This window comes from Lithobates pipiens, unplaced genomic scaffold, assembly GCF_037356315.1.
Source record: "Lithobates pipiens isolate NorthernLeopardFrog02 unplaced genomic scaffold, aLitPip1_a1.2 Scaffold_18, whole genome shotgun sequence".
Taxonomy (NCBI): Eukaryota; Metazoa; Chordata; class Amphibia; order Anura; family Ranidae; genus Lithobates; species Lithobates pipiens.
This window is the reverse complement of record NW_027507758.1, coordinates 580,550,130-580,562,456: the sequence shown is the minus strand read 5'-3', so window position 1 is coordinate 580,562,456 and position 12,327 is coordinate 580,550,130. Positions and strand designations below refer to the sequence as shown.

Here is a 12,327-nt window from a genome sequence, read left to right as displayed (position 1 = left end):
GGCAAATCAGGAAAGCTGCATTTGGAGAATGCGGGCATCGATCCCGCTACCTCTCGCATGCTAAGCGAGCGCTCTACCATTTGAGCTAATCCCCCTTTGCTTGAGGTTGTTGCTTGTGCTATGGCTGATCCCTGTCCTCTCCTGGGCTCTGTGTAAACTATAGGCAGTTTTGCTAAATCCACAACTTGCTCTGGCCGCTAGACACCAGGAGAGCCACTCCCCCAAGACCTTGGACAACTGAGCCCCTTCTGAAGTATGGCCCCATGGGTTTCAATGATGTCATTGGGAGAAGGTGGTTTCAAAAAGCACTCACACCGCCTAATACATTCTCGACAAGAAACACCTTGTGCCTTGAGGCATTCCATGGGGCTGGAAATTGGGGGAGAGAGCTACAAACACCAAGAGCCCATAATTGCATTGGCCGGGAATCGAACCCGGGCCTCCCGCGTGGCAGGCGAGAATTCTACCACTGAACCACCAATGCTCCACGCCGGGCCAGGCGCCACCACCCTCGCTCAGCTGGCCTAGGAGAGTCCAGCTCTCGCCCACGCTTGACTTGGGATTCGCTTGTCGAAATCCATGAGGATGGCCAGCGACAAGAGCAGAGTGGCGCAGCGGAAGCGTGCTGGGCCCATAACCCAGAGGTCGATGGATCGAAACCATCCTCTGCTACGTTGCCTTTTCCTATGCCAATCGATATTTGCTTGCGGGCCCAAAGGCCTTTCTTTCGCACACAAAGAGAAGTTGAACCTGATTCAGGTGATTCAACGAGTCCAAAGCTCTCAGCGTAAGCATGGCACTGGCACCTTTCCCCCTAATGGAATATTGTCTCTTGGCCATGGAAGCCTGGTCGTGCTTTCTTTAATTGATTGCTTTTGTCCAATACTGCCTACGTGACTTTGGCTGAAGCCACAGATGCCACCACAAAAACGTGGCAATGCCTTGGCACATGTTATGAGGAGCACTCCGGCTTCCCATGTTGCTCACGGCGCTCGGTTCCAAGCTTCAACATCAAACACAAAAGCAAGGTGCCTCCCGTGAAACCAGGAAAGCTGCGTTTGGAGAATGCGGGCATCGATCCCGCTACCTCTCGCATGCAAAGCGAGCGCTCTGCCACTTGAGCTAATCCCCCTTTGCTCGAGTGTGTTGCTTGCGCTATGGCTGATCCTTGTCCTCTCCTGGGCTATGTGTAAAATATAGTCAGTTTTGCGAAATCCACAACCTGCTCTGGCCGCTAGACACCAGGAGAGCCACCCGCTTTCCTAGCGTAGAAGGTTTGCACCCCCCTTTTTTTTCCCTCCTACGACCTTTGACAACTGAGCCCCTTCAGAGGTATGGCCCCATGGGTTTCAATGATGTAATTGGGAGAAGGCTGGTTTCAAAAAGCACTCACACCGCCTAGTACATTCTCGACAAGAAACACCTTGTGCCTTGATGCACTCCACGGGGCTGGAAATTGGGGGAGAGCGCTGCAAACACAAAGAGCCCATAATTGCATTGGCCGGGAATCGAACCCGGGCCTCCCGCGTGGCAGGCGAGAATTCTACCACTGAACCACCAATGCTCCACGCCGGGCCACTTGCCACCACCCTCGCTCAGCTGGTCTAGGAGAGTCCAGCTCTCGCCCACGCTTGACTTGGGATTCGCTGGTCGAAAATCAATGGAAACGCCTAGTCGTCTACATTGTGACTTTGCCACATGGACCCACTCCCCGTGGGAATCGCTGGCAAACTACATCCACATGTGGTTGTTGAGGTTGGTCAGCGACAAGAGCAGAGTGGCGCAGCGGAAGCGTGCTGGGACCATAACCCAGAGGTCGATGGATCGAAACCATCCTCTGCTACGTTGCCCTTTCCTATGCCAATCGATATTTGCTTGCGTGCGGGCCCAAAGGCCTTTCTTTCGCACACAAAGAGAAGTTGAACCTGATTCAGGTGATTCAACGAGTCCAAAGCTCTCAGCGTAAGCATGGCACTGGCACCTTTTGCACTAATGAAATATTGTCTCTTGGCCATGGAGGCCTGCTCGTGCTTTGTTTACTAGATTGCTTTTGTCCAACACTGCCTACGTGACTTTGGCTGAAGCCACAGTTGCCACCACAAAAACGTGGCAACGCCTTGGCACGCGTTATGAGGAGGACTCCGGCTTCCCATGTTGCTCACGGCGCTCGGTTCCAAGCTTCAACATCAAACACAAAAGCAAGGTGTCTCCCGGCAAATCAGGAAAGCTGCATTTGGAGAATGCGGGCATCGATCCCGCTACCTCTCGCATGCTAAGCGAGCGCTCTACCATTTGAGCTAATCCCCCTTTGCTTGAGGTTGTTGCTTGTGCTATGGCTGATCCCTGTCCTCTCCTGGGCTCTGTGTAAACTATAGGCAGTTTTGCTAAATCCACAACTTGCTCTGGCCGCTAGACACCAGGAGAGCCACTCCCCCAAGACCTTGGACAACTGAGCCCCTTCTGAAGTATGGCCCCATGGGTTTCAATGATGTCATTGGGAGAAGGTGGTTTCAAAAAGCACTCACACCGCCTAATACATTCTCGACAAGAAACACCTTGTGCCTTGAGGCATTCCATGGGGCTGGAAATTGGGGGAGAGAGCTACAAACACCAAGAGCCCATAATTGCATTGGCCGGGAATCGAACCCGGGCCTCCCGCGTGGCAGGCGAGAATTCTACCACTGAACCACCAATGCTCCACGCCGGGCCAGGCGCCACCACCCTCGCTCAGCTGGCCTAGGAGAGTCCAGCTCTCGCCCACGCTTGACTTGGGATTCGCTTGTCGAAATCCATGAGGATGGTCAGCGACAAGAGCAGAGTGGCGCAGCGGAAGCGTGCTGGGCCCATAACCCAGAGGTCGATGGATCGAAACCATCCTCTGCTACGTTGCCTTTTCCTATGCCAATCGATATTTGCTTGCGGGCCCAAAGGCCTTTCTTTCGCACACAAAGAGAAGTTGAACCTGATTCAGGTGATTCAACGAGTCCAAAGCTCTCAGCGTAAGCATGGCACTGGCACCTTTCCCCCTAATGGAATATTGTCTCTTGGCCATGGAAGCCTGGTCGTGCTTTCTTTAATTGATTGCTTTTGTCCAATACTGCCTACGTGACTTTGGCTGAAGCCACAGATGCCACCACAAAAACGTGGCAATGCCTTGGCACATGTTATGAGGAGCACTCCGGCTTCCCATGTTGCTCACGGCGCTCGGTTCCAAGCTTCAACATCAAACACAAAAGCAAGGTGCCTCCCGTGAAACCAGGAAAGCTGCGTTTGGAGAATGCGGGCATCGATCCCGCTACCTCTCGCATGCAAAGCAAGCGCTCTGCCACTTGAGCTAATCCCCCTTTGCTCGAGTGTGTTGCTTGCGCTATGGCTGATCCCTGTCCTCTCCTGGGCTATGTGTAAAATATAGTCAGTTTTGCGAAATCCACAACCTGCTCTGGCCGCTAGACACCAGGAGAGCCACCCGCTTTCCTAGCGTAGAAGGTTTGCACCCCCCTTTTTTTTCCCTCCTACGACCTTTGACAACTGAGCCCCTTCAGAGGTATGGCCCCATGGGTTTCAATGATGTAATTGGGAGAAGGCTGGTTTCAAAAAGCACTCACACCGCCTAGTACATTCTCGACAAGAAACACCTTGTGCCTTGATGCACTCCACGGGGCTGGAAATTGGGGGAGAGCGCTGCAAACACAAAGAGCCCATAATTGCATTGGCCGGGAATCGAACCCGGGCCTCCCGCGTGGCAGGCGAGAATTCTACCACTGAACCACCAATGCTCCACGCCGGGCCACTTGCCACCACCCTCGCTCAGCTGGTCTAGGAGAGTCCAGCTCTCGCCCACGCTTGACTTGGGATTCGCTGGTCGAAAATCAATGGAAACGCCTAGTCGTCTACATTGTGACTTTGCCACATGGACCCACTCCCCGTGGGAATCGCTGGCAAACTACATCCACATGTGGTTGTTGAGGTTGGTCAGCGACAAGAGCAGAGTGGCGCAGCGGAAGCGTGCTGGGCCCATAACCCAGAGGTCGATGGATCGAAACCATCCTCTGCTACGTTGCCCTTTCCTATGCCAATCGATATTTGCTTGCGTGCGGGCCCAAAGGCCTTTCTTTCGCACACAAAGAGAAGTTGAACCTGATTCAGGTGATTCAACGAGTCCAAAGCTCTCAGCGTAAGCATGGCACTGGCACCTTTTGCGCTAATGAAATATTGTCTCTTGGCCATGGAGGCCTGCTCGTGCTTTGTTTACTAGATTGCTTTTGTCCAACACTGCCTACGTGACTTTGGCTGAAGCCACAGTTGCCACCACAAAAACGTGGCAACGCCTTGGCACGCGTTATGAGGAGGACTCCGGCTTCCCATGTTGCTCACGTCGCTCGGTTCCAAGCTTCAACATCAAACACAAAAGCAAGGTGTCTCCTGGCAAATCAGGAAAGCTGCATTTGGAGAATGCGGGCATCGATCCCGCTACCTCTCGCATGCTAAGCGAGCGCTCTACCATTTGAGCTAATCCCCCTTTGCTTGAGGTTGTTGCTTGTGCTATGGCTGATCCCTGTCCTCTCCTGGGCTATGTGTAAACTATAGGCAGTTTTGCTAAATCCACAACTTGCTCTGGCCGCTAGACACCAGGAGAGCCACTCCCCCAAGACCTTGGACAACTGAGCCCCTTCTGAAGTATGGCCCCATGGGTTTCAATGATGTCATTGGGAGAAGGTGGTTTCAAAAAGCACTCACACCGCCTAATACATTCTCGACAAGAAACACCTTGTGCCTTGAGGCATTCCATGGGGCTGGAAATTGGGGGAGAGAGCTACAAACACCAAGAGCCCATAATTGCATTGGCCGGGAATCGAACCCGGGCCTCCCGCGTGGCAGGCGAGAATTCTACCACTGAACCACCAATGCTCCACGCCGGGCCAGGCGCCACCACCCTCGCTCAGCTGGCCTAGGAGAGTCCAGCTCTCGCCCACGCTTGACTTGGGATTCGCTTGTCGAAATCCATGAGGATGGTCAGCGACAAGAGCAGAGTGGCGCAGCGGAAGCGTGCTGGGCCCATAACCCAGAGGTCGATGGATCGAAACCATCCTCTGCTACGTTGCCTTTTCCTATGCCAATCGATATTTGCTTGCGGGCCCAAAGGCCTTTCTTTCGCACACAAAGAGAAGTTGAACCTGATTCAGGTGATTCAACGAGTCCAAAGCTCTCAGCGTAAGCATGGCACTGGCACCTTTCCCCCTAATGGAATATTGTCTCTTGGCCATGGAAGCCTGGTCGTGCTTTCTTTAATTGATTGCTTTTGTCCAATACTGCCTACGTGACTTTGGCTGAAGCCACAGATGCCACCACAAAAACGTGGCAATGCCTTGGCACATGTTATGAGGAGCACTCCGGCTTCCCATGTTGCTCACGGCGCTCGGTTCCAAGCTTCAACATCAAACACAAAAGCAAGGTGCCTCCCGTGAAACCAGGAAAGCTGCGTTTGGAGAATGCGGGCATCGATCCCGCTACCTCTCGCATGCAAAGCGAGCGCTCTGCCACTTGAGCTAATCCCCCTTTGCTCGAGTGTGTTGCTTGCGCTATGGCTGATCCCTGTCCTCTCCTGGGCTATGTGTAAAATATAGTCAGTTTTGCGAAATCCACAACCTGCTCTGGCCGCTAGACACCAGGAGAGCCACCCGCTTTCCTAGCGTAGAAGGTTTGCACCCCCCTTTTTTTTCCCTCCTACGACCTTTGACAACTGAGCCCCTTCAGAGGTATGGCCCCATGGGTTTCAATGATGTAATTGGGAGAAGGCTGGTTTCAAAAAGCACTCACACCGCCTAGTACATTCTCGACAAGAAACACCTTGTGCCTTGATGCACTCCACGGGGCTGGAAATTGGGGGAGAGCGCTGCAAACACAAAGAGCCCATAATTGCATTGGCCGGGAATCGAACCCGGGCCTCCCGCGTGGCAGGCGAGAATTCTACCACTGAACCACCAATGCTCCACGCCGGGCCACTTGCCACCACCCTCGCTCAGCTGGTCTAGGAGAGTCCAGCTCTCGCCCACGCTTGACTTGGGATTCGCTGGTCGAAAATCAATGGAAACGCCTAGTCGTCTACATTGTGACTTTGCCACATGGACCCACTCCCCGTGGGAATCGCTGGCAAACTACATCCACATGTGGTTGTTGAGGTTGGTCAGCGACAAGAGCAGAGTGGCGCAGCGGAAGCGTGCTGGGCCCATAACCCAGAGGTCGATGGATCGAAACCATCCTCTGCTACGTTGCCCTTTCCTATGCCAATCGATATTTGCTTGCGTGCGGGCCCAAAGGCCTTTCTTTCGCACACAAAGAGAAGTTGAACCTGATTCAGGTGATTCAACGAGTCCAAAGCTCTCAGCGTAAGCATGGCACTGGCACCTTTTGCGCTAATGAAATATTGTCTCTTGGCCATGGAGGCCTGCTCGTGCTTTGTTTACTAGATTGCTTTTGTCCAACACTGCCTACGTGACTTTGGCTGAAGCCACAGTTGCCACCACAAAAACGTGGCAACGCCTTGGCACGCGTTATGAGGAGGACTCCGGCTTCCCATGTTGCTCACGTCGCTCGGTTCCAAGCTTCAACATCAAACACAAAAGCAAGGTGTCTCCTGGCAAATCAGGAAAGCTGCATTTGGAGAATGCGGGCATCGATCCCGCTACCTCTCGCATGCTAAGCGAGCGCTCTACCATTTGAGCTAATCCCCCTTTGCTTGAGGTTGTTGCTTGTGCTATGGCTGATCCCTGTCCTCTCCTGGGCTATGTGTAAACTATAGGCAGTTTTGCTAAATCCACAACTTGCTCTGGCCGCTAGACACCAGGAGAGCCACTCCCCCAAGACCTTGGACAACTGAGCCCCTTCTGAAGTATGGCCCCATGGGTTTCAATGATGTCATTGGGAGAAGGTGGTTTCAAAAAGCACTCACACCGCCTAATACATTCTCGACAAGAAACACCTTGTGCCTTGAGGCATTCCATGGGGCTGGAAATTGGGGGAGAGAGCTACAAACACCAAGAGCCCATAATTGCATTGGCCGGGAATCGAACCCGGGCCTCCCGCGTGGCAGGCGAGAATTCTACCACTGAACCACCAATGCTCCACGCCGGGCCAGGCGCCACCACCCTCGCTCAGCTGGCCTAGGAGAGTCCAGCTCTCGCCCACGCTTGACTTGGGATTCGCTTGTCGAAATCCATGAGGATGGTCAGCGACAAGAGCAGAGTGGCGCAGCGGAAGCGTGCTGGGCCCATAACCCAGAGGTCGATGGATCGAAACCATCCTCTGCTACGTTGCCTTTTCCTATGCCAATCGATATTTGCTTGCGGGCCCAAAGGCCTTTCTTTCGCACACAAAGAGAAGTTGAACCTGATTCAGGTGATTCAACGAGTCCAAAGCTCTCAGCGTAAGCATGGCACTGGCACCTTTCCCCCTAATGGAATATTGTCTCTTGGCCATGGAAGCCTGGTCGTGCTTTCTTTAATTGATTGCTTTTGTCCAATACTGCCTACGTGACTTTGGCTGAAGCCACAGATGCCACCACAAAAACGTGGCAATGCCTTGGCACATGTTATGAGGAGCACTCCGGCTTCCCATGTTGCTCACGGCGCTCGGTTCCAAGCTTCAACATCAAACACAAAAGCAAGGTGCCTCCCGTGAAACCAGGAAAGCTGCGTTTGGAGAATGCGGGCATCGATCCCGCTACCTCTCGCATGCAAAGCGAGCGCTCTGCCACTTGAGCTAATCCCCCTTTGCTCGAGTGTGTTGCTTGCGCTATGGCTGATCCCTGTCCTCTCCTGGGCTATGTGTAAAATATAGTCAGTTTTGCGAAATCCACAACCTGCTCTGGCCGCTAGACACCAGGAGAGCCACCCGCTTTCCTAGCGTAGAAGGTTTGCACCCCCCTTTTTTTTCCCTCCTACGACCTTTGACAACTGAGCCCCTTCAGAGGTATGGCCCCATGGGTTTCAATGATGTAATTGGGAGAAGGCTGGTTTCAAAAAGCACTCACACCGCCTAGTACATTCTCGACAAGAAACACCTTGTGCCTTGATGCACTCCACGGGGCTGGAAATTGGGGGAGAGCGCTGCAAACACAAAGAGCCCATAATTGCATTGGCCGGGAATCGAACCCGGGCCTCCCGCGTGGCAGGCGAGAATTCTACCACTGAACCACCAATGCTCCACGCCGGGCCACTTGCCACCACCCTCGCTCAGCTGGTCTAGGAGAGTCCAGCTCTCGCCCACGCTTGACTTGGGATTCGCTGGTCGAAAATCAATGGAAACGCCTAGTCGTCTACATTGTGACTTTGCCACATGGACCCACTCCCCGTGGGAATCGCTGGCAAACTACATCCACATGTGGTTGTTGAGGTTGGTCAGCGACAAGAGCAGAGTGGCGCAGCGGAAGCGTGCTGGGCCCATAACCCAGAGGTCGATGGATCGAAACCATCCTCTGCTACGTTGCCTTTTTCTATGCCAATCGATATTTGCTTGCGTGCGGGCCCAAAGGCCTTTCTTTCGCACACAAAGAGAAGTTGAACCTGATTCAGGTGATTCAACGAGTCCAAAGCTCTCAGCGTAAGCATGGCACTGGCACCTTTTGCGCTAATGAAATATTGTCTCTTGGCCATGGAGGCCTGCTCGTGCTTTGTTTACTAGATTGCTTTTGTCCAACACTGCCTACGTGACTTTGGCTGAAGCCACAGTTGCCACCACAAAAACGTGGCAACGCCTTGGCACGCGTTATGAGGAGGACTCCGGCTTCCCATGTTGCTCACGGCGCTCGGTTCCAAGCTTCAACATCAAACACAAAAGCAAGGTGTCTCCTGGCAAATCAGGAAAGCTGCATTTGGAGAATGCGGGCATCGATCCCGCTACCTCTCGCATGCTAAGCGAGCGCTCTACCATTTGAGCTAATCCCCCTTTGCTTGAGGTTGTTGCTTGTGCTATGGCTGATCCCTGTCCTCTCCTGGGCTATGTGTAAACTATAGGCAGTTTTGCTAAATCCACAACTTGCTCTGGCCGCTAGACACCAGGAGAGCCACTCCCCCAAGACCTTGGACAACTGAGCCCCTTCTGAAGTATGGCCCCATGGGTTTCAATGATGTCATTGGGAGAAGGTGGTTTCAAAAAGCACTCACACCGCCTAATACATTCTCGACAAGAAACACCTTGTGCCTTGAGGCATTCCATGGGGCTGGAAATTGGGGGAGAGAGCTACAAACACCAAGAGCCCATAATTGCATTGGCCGGGAATCGAACCCGGGCCTCCCGCGTGGCAGGCGAGAATTCTACCACTGAACCACCAATGCTCCACGCCGGGCCAGGCGCCACCACCCTCGCTCAGCTGGCCTAGGAGAGTCCAGCTCTCGCCCACGCTTGACTTGGGATTCGCTTGTCGAAATCCATGAGGATGGCCAGCGACAAGAGCAGAGTGGCGCAGCGGAAGCGTGCTGGGCCCATAACCCAGAGGTCGATGGATCGAAACCATCCTCTGCTACGTTGCCTTTTCCTATGCCAATCGATATTTGCTTGCGGGCCCAAAGGCCTTTCTTTCGCACACAAAGAGAAGTTGAACCTGATTCAGGTGATTCAACGAGTCCAAAGCTCTCAGCGTAAGCATGGCACTGGCACCTTTCCCCCTAATGGAATATTGTCTCTTGGCCATGGAAGCCTGGTCGTGCTTTCTTTAATTGATTGCTTTTGTCCAATACTGCCTACGTGACTTTGGCTGAAGCCACAGATGCCACCACAAAAACGTGGCAATGCCTTGGCACATGTTATGAGGAGCACTCCGGCTTCCCATGTTGCTCACGGCGCTCGGTTCCAAGCTTCAACATCAAACACAAAAGCAAGGTGCCTCCCGTGAAACCAGGAAAGCTGCGTTTGGAGAATGCGGGCATCGATCCCGCTACCTCTCGCATGCAAAGCGAGCGCTCTGCCACTTGAGCTAATCCCCCTTTGCTCGAGTGTGTTGCTTGCGCTATGGCTGATCCCTGTCCTCTCCTGGGCTATGTGTAAAATATAGTCAGTTTTGCGAAATCCACAACCTGCTCTGGCCGCTAGACACCAGGAGAGCCACCCGCTTTCCTAGCGTAGAAGGTTTGCACCCCCCTTTTTTTTCCCTCCTACGACCTTTGACAACTGAGCCCCTTCAGAGGTATGGCCCCATGGGTTTCAATGATGTAATTGGGAGAAGGCTGGTTTCAAAAAGCACTCACACCGCCTAGTACATTCTCGACAAGAAACACCTTGTGCCTTGATGCACTCCACGGGGCTGGAAATTGGGGGAGAGCGCTGCAAACACAAAGAGCCCATAATTGCATTGGCCGGGAATCGAACCCGGGCCTCCCGCGTGGCAGGCGAGAATTCTACCACTGAACCACCAATGCTCCACGCCGGGCCACTTGCCACCACCCTCGCTCAGCTGGTCTAGGAGAGTCCAGCTCTCGCCCACGCTTGACTTGGGATTCGCTGGTCGAAAATCAATGGAAACGCCTAGTCGTCTACATTGTGACTTTGCCACATGGACCCACTCCCCGTGGGAATCGCTGGCAAACTACATCCACATGTGGTTGTTGAGGTTGGTCAGCGACAAGAGCAGAGTGGCGCAGCGGAAGCGTGCTGGGCCCATAACCCAGAGGTCGATGGATCGAAACCATCCTCTGCTACGTTGCCCTTTCCTATGCCAATCGATATTTGCTTGCGTGCGGGCCCAAAGGCCTTTCTTTCGCACACAAAGAGAAGTTGAACCTGATTCAGGTGATTCAACGAGTCCAAAGCTCTCAGCGTAAGCATGGCACTGGCACCTTTTGCGCTAATGAAATATTGTCTCTTGGCCATGGAGGCCTGCTCGTGCTTTGTTTACTAGATTGCTTTTGTCCAACACTGCCTACGTGACTTTGGCTGAAGCCACAGTTGCCACCACAAAAACGTGGCAACGCCTTGGCACGCGTTATGAGGAGGACTCCGGCTTCCCATGTTGCTCACGGCGCTCGGTTCCAAGCTTCAACATCAAACACAAAAGCAAGGTGTCTCCTGGCAAATCAGGAAAGCTGCATTTGGAGAATGCGGGCATCGATCCCGCTACCTCTCGCATGCTAAGCGAGCGCTCTACCATTTGAGCTAATCCCCCTTTGCTTGAGGTTGTTGCTTGTGCTATGGCTGATCCCTGTCCTCTCCTGGGCTATGTGTAAACTATAGGCAGTTTTGCTAAATCCACAACTTGCTCTGGCCGCTAGACACCAGGAGAGCCACTCCCCCAAGACCTTGGACAACTGAGCCCCTTCTGAAGTATGGCCCCATGGGTTTCAATGATGTCATTGGGAGAAGGTGGTTTCAAAAAGCACTCACACCGCCTAATACATTCTCGACAAGAAACACCTTGTGCCTTGAGGCATTCCATGGGGCTGGAAATTGGGGGAGAGAGCTACAAACACCAAGAGCCCATAATTGCATTGGCCGGGAATCGAACCCGGGCCTCCCGCGTGGCAGGCGAGAATTCTACCACTGAACCACCAATGCTCCACGCCGGGCCAGGCGCCACCACCCTCGCTCAGCTGGCCTAGGAGAGTCCAGCTCTCGCCCACGCTTGACTTGGGATTCGCTTGTCGAAATCCATGAGGATGGTCAGCGACAAGAGCAGAGTGGCGCAGCGGAAGCGTGCTGGGCCCATAACCCAGAGGTCGATGGATCGAAACCATCCTCTGCTACGTTGCCTTTTCCTATGCCAATCGATATTTGCTTGCGGGCCCAAAGGCCTTTCTTTCGCACACAAAGAGAAGTTGAACCTGATTCAGGTGATTCAACGAGTCCAAAGCTCTCAGCGTAAGCATGGCACTGGCACCTTTCCCCCTAATGGAATATTGTCTCTTGGCCATGGAAGCCTGGTCGTGCTTTCTTTAATTGATTGCTTTTGTCCAATACTGCCTACGTGACTTTGGCTGAAGCCACAGATGCCACCACAAAAACGTGGCAATGCCTTGGCACATGTTATGAGGAGCACTCCGGCTTCCCATGTTGCTCACGGCGCTCGGTTCCAAGCTTCAACATCAAACACAAAAGCAAGGTGCCTCCCGTGAAACCAGGAAAGCTGCGTTTGGAGAATGCGGGCATCGATCCCGCTACCTCTCGCATGCAAAGCGAGCGCTCTGCCACTTGAGCTAATCCCCCTTTGCTCGAGTGTGTTGCTTGCGCTATGGCTGATCCCTGTCCTCTCCTGGGCTATGTGTAAAATATAGTCAGTTTTGCGAAATCCACAACCTGCTCTGGCCGCTAGACACCAGGAGAGCCACCCGCTTTCCTAGC

The 12,327-nt window shown here is 53.4% G+C and overlaps 6 non-coding genes across 6 annotated transcripts; all 6 read right to left on the bottom strand.

The window, feature by feature from the left end:
• Window positions 1–22: 22 nt before the first annotated feature.
• On the bottom strand, window positions 23–95 carry TRNAA-AGC (transfer RNA alanine (anticodon AGC)). The gene has a single exon. It is a non-coding gene; the product is annotated as a tRNA-Ala (tRNA).
• Window positions 96–2,234: 2,139 nt separating this feature from the next.
• On the bottom strand, window positions 2,235–2,307 carry TRNAA-AGC (transfer RNA alanine (anticodon AGC)). The gene has a single exon. It is a non-coding gene; the product is annotated as a tRNA-Ala (tRNA).
• Window positions 2,308–4,446: 2,139 nt separating this feature from the next.
• Window positions 4,447–4,519, bottom strand: TRNAA-AGC (transfer RNA alanine (anticodon AGC)). Its single transcript has one exon. It is a non-coding gene; the product is annotated as a tRNA-Ala (tRNA).
• A 2,139-nt stretch (window positions 4,520–6,658) lies between these two features.
• Window positions 6,659–6,731, bottom strand: TRNAA-AGC (transfer RNA alanine (anticodon AGC)). The gene has a single exon. It is a non-coding gene; the product is annotated as a tRNA-Ala (tRNA).
• A 2,139-nt stretch (window positions 6,732–8,870) lies between these two features.
• TRNAA-AGC (transfer RNA alanine (anticodon AGC)) lies at window positions 8,871–8,943 on the bottom strand. The gene has a single exon. It is a non-coding gene; the product is annotated as a tRNA-Ala (tRNA).
• A 2,139-nt stretch (window positions 8,944–11,082) lies between these two features.
• On the bottom strand, window positions 11,083–11,155 carry TRNAA-AGC (transfer RNA alanine (anticodon AGC)). The gene has a single exon. It is a non-coding gene; the product is annotated as a tRNA-Ala (tRNA).
• Between the last annotated feature and the right edge of the window lie 1,172 nt (window positions 11,156–12,327).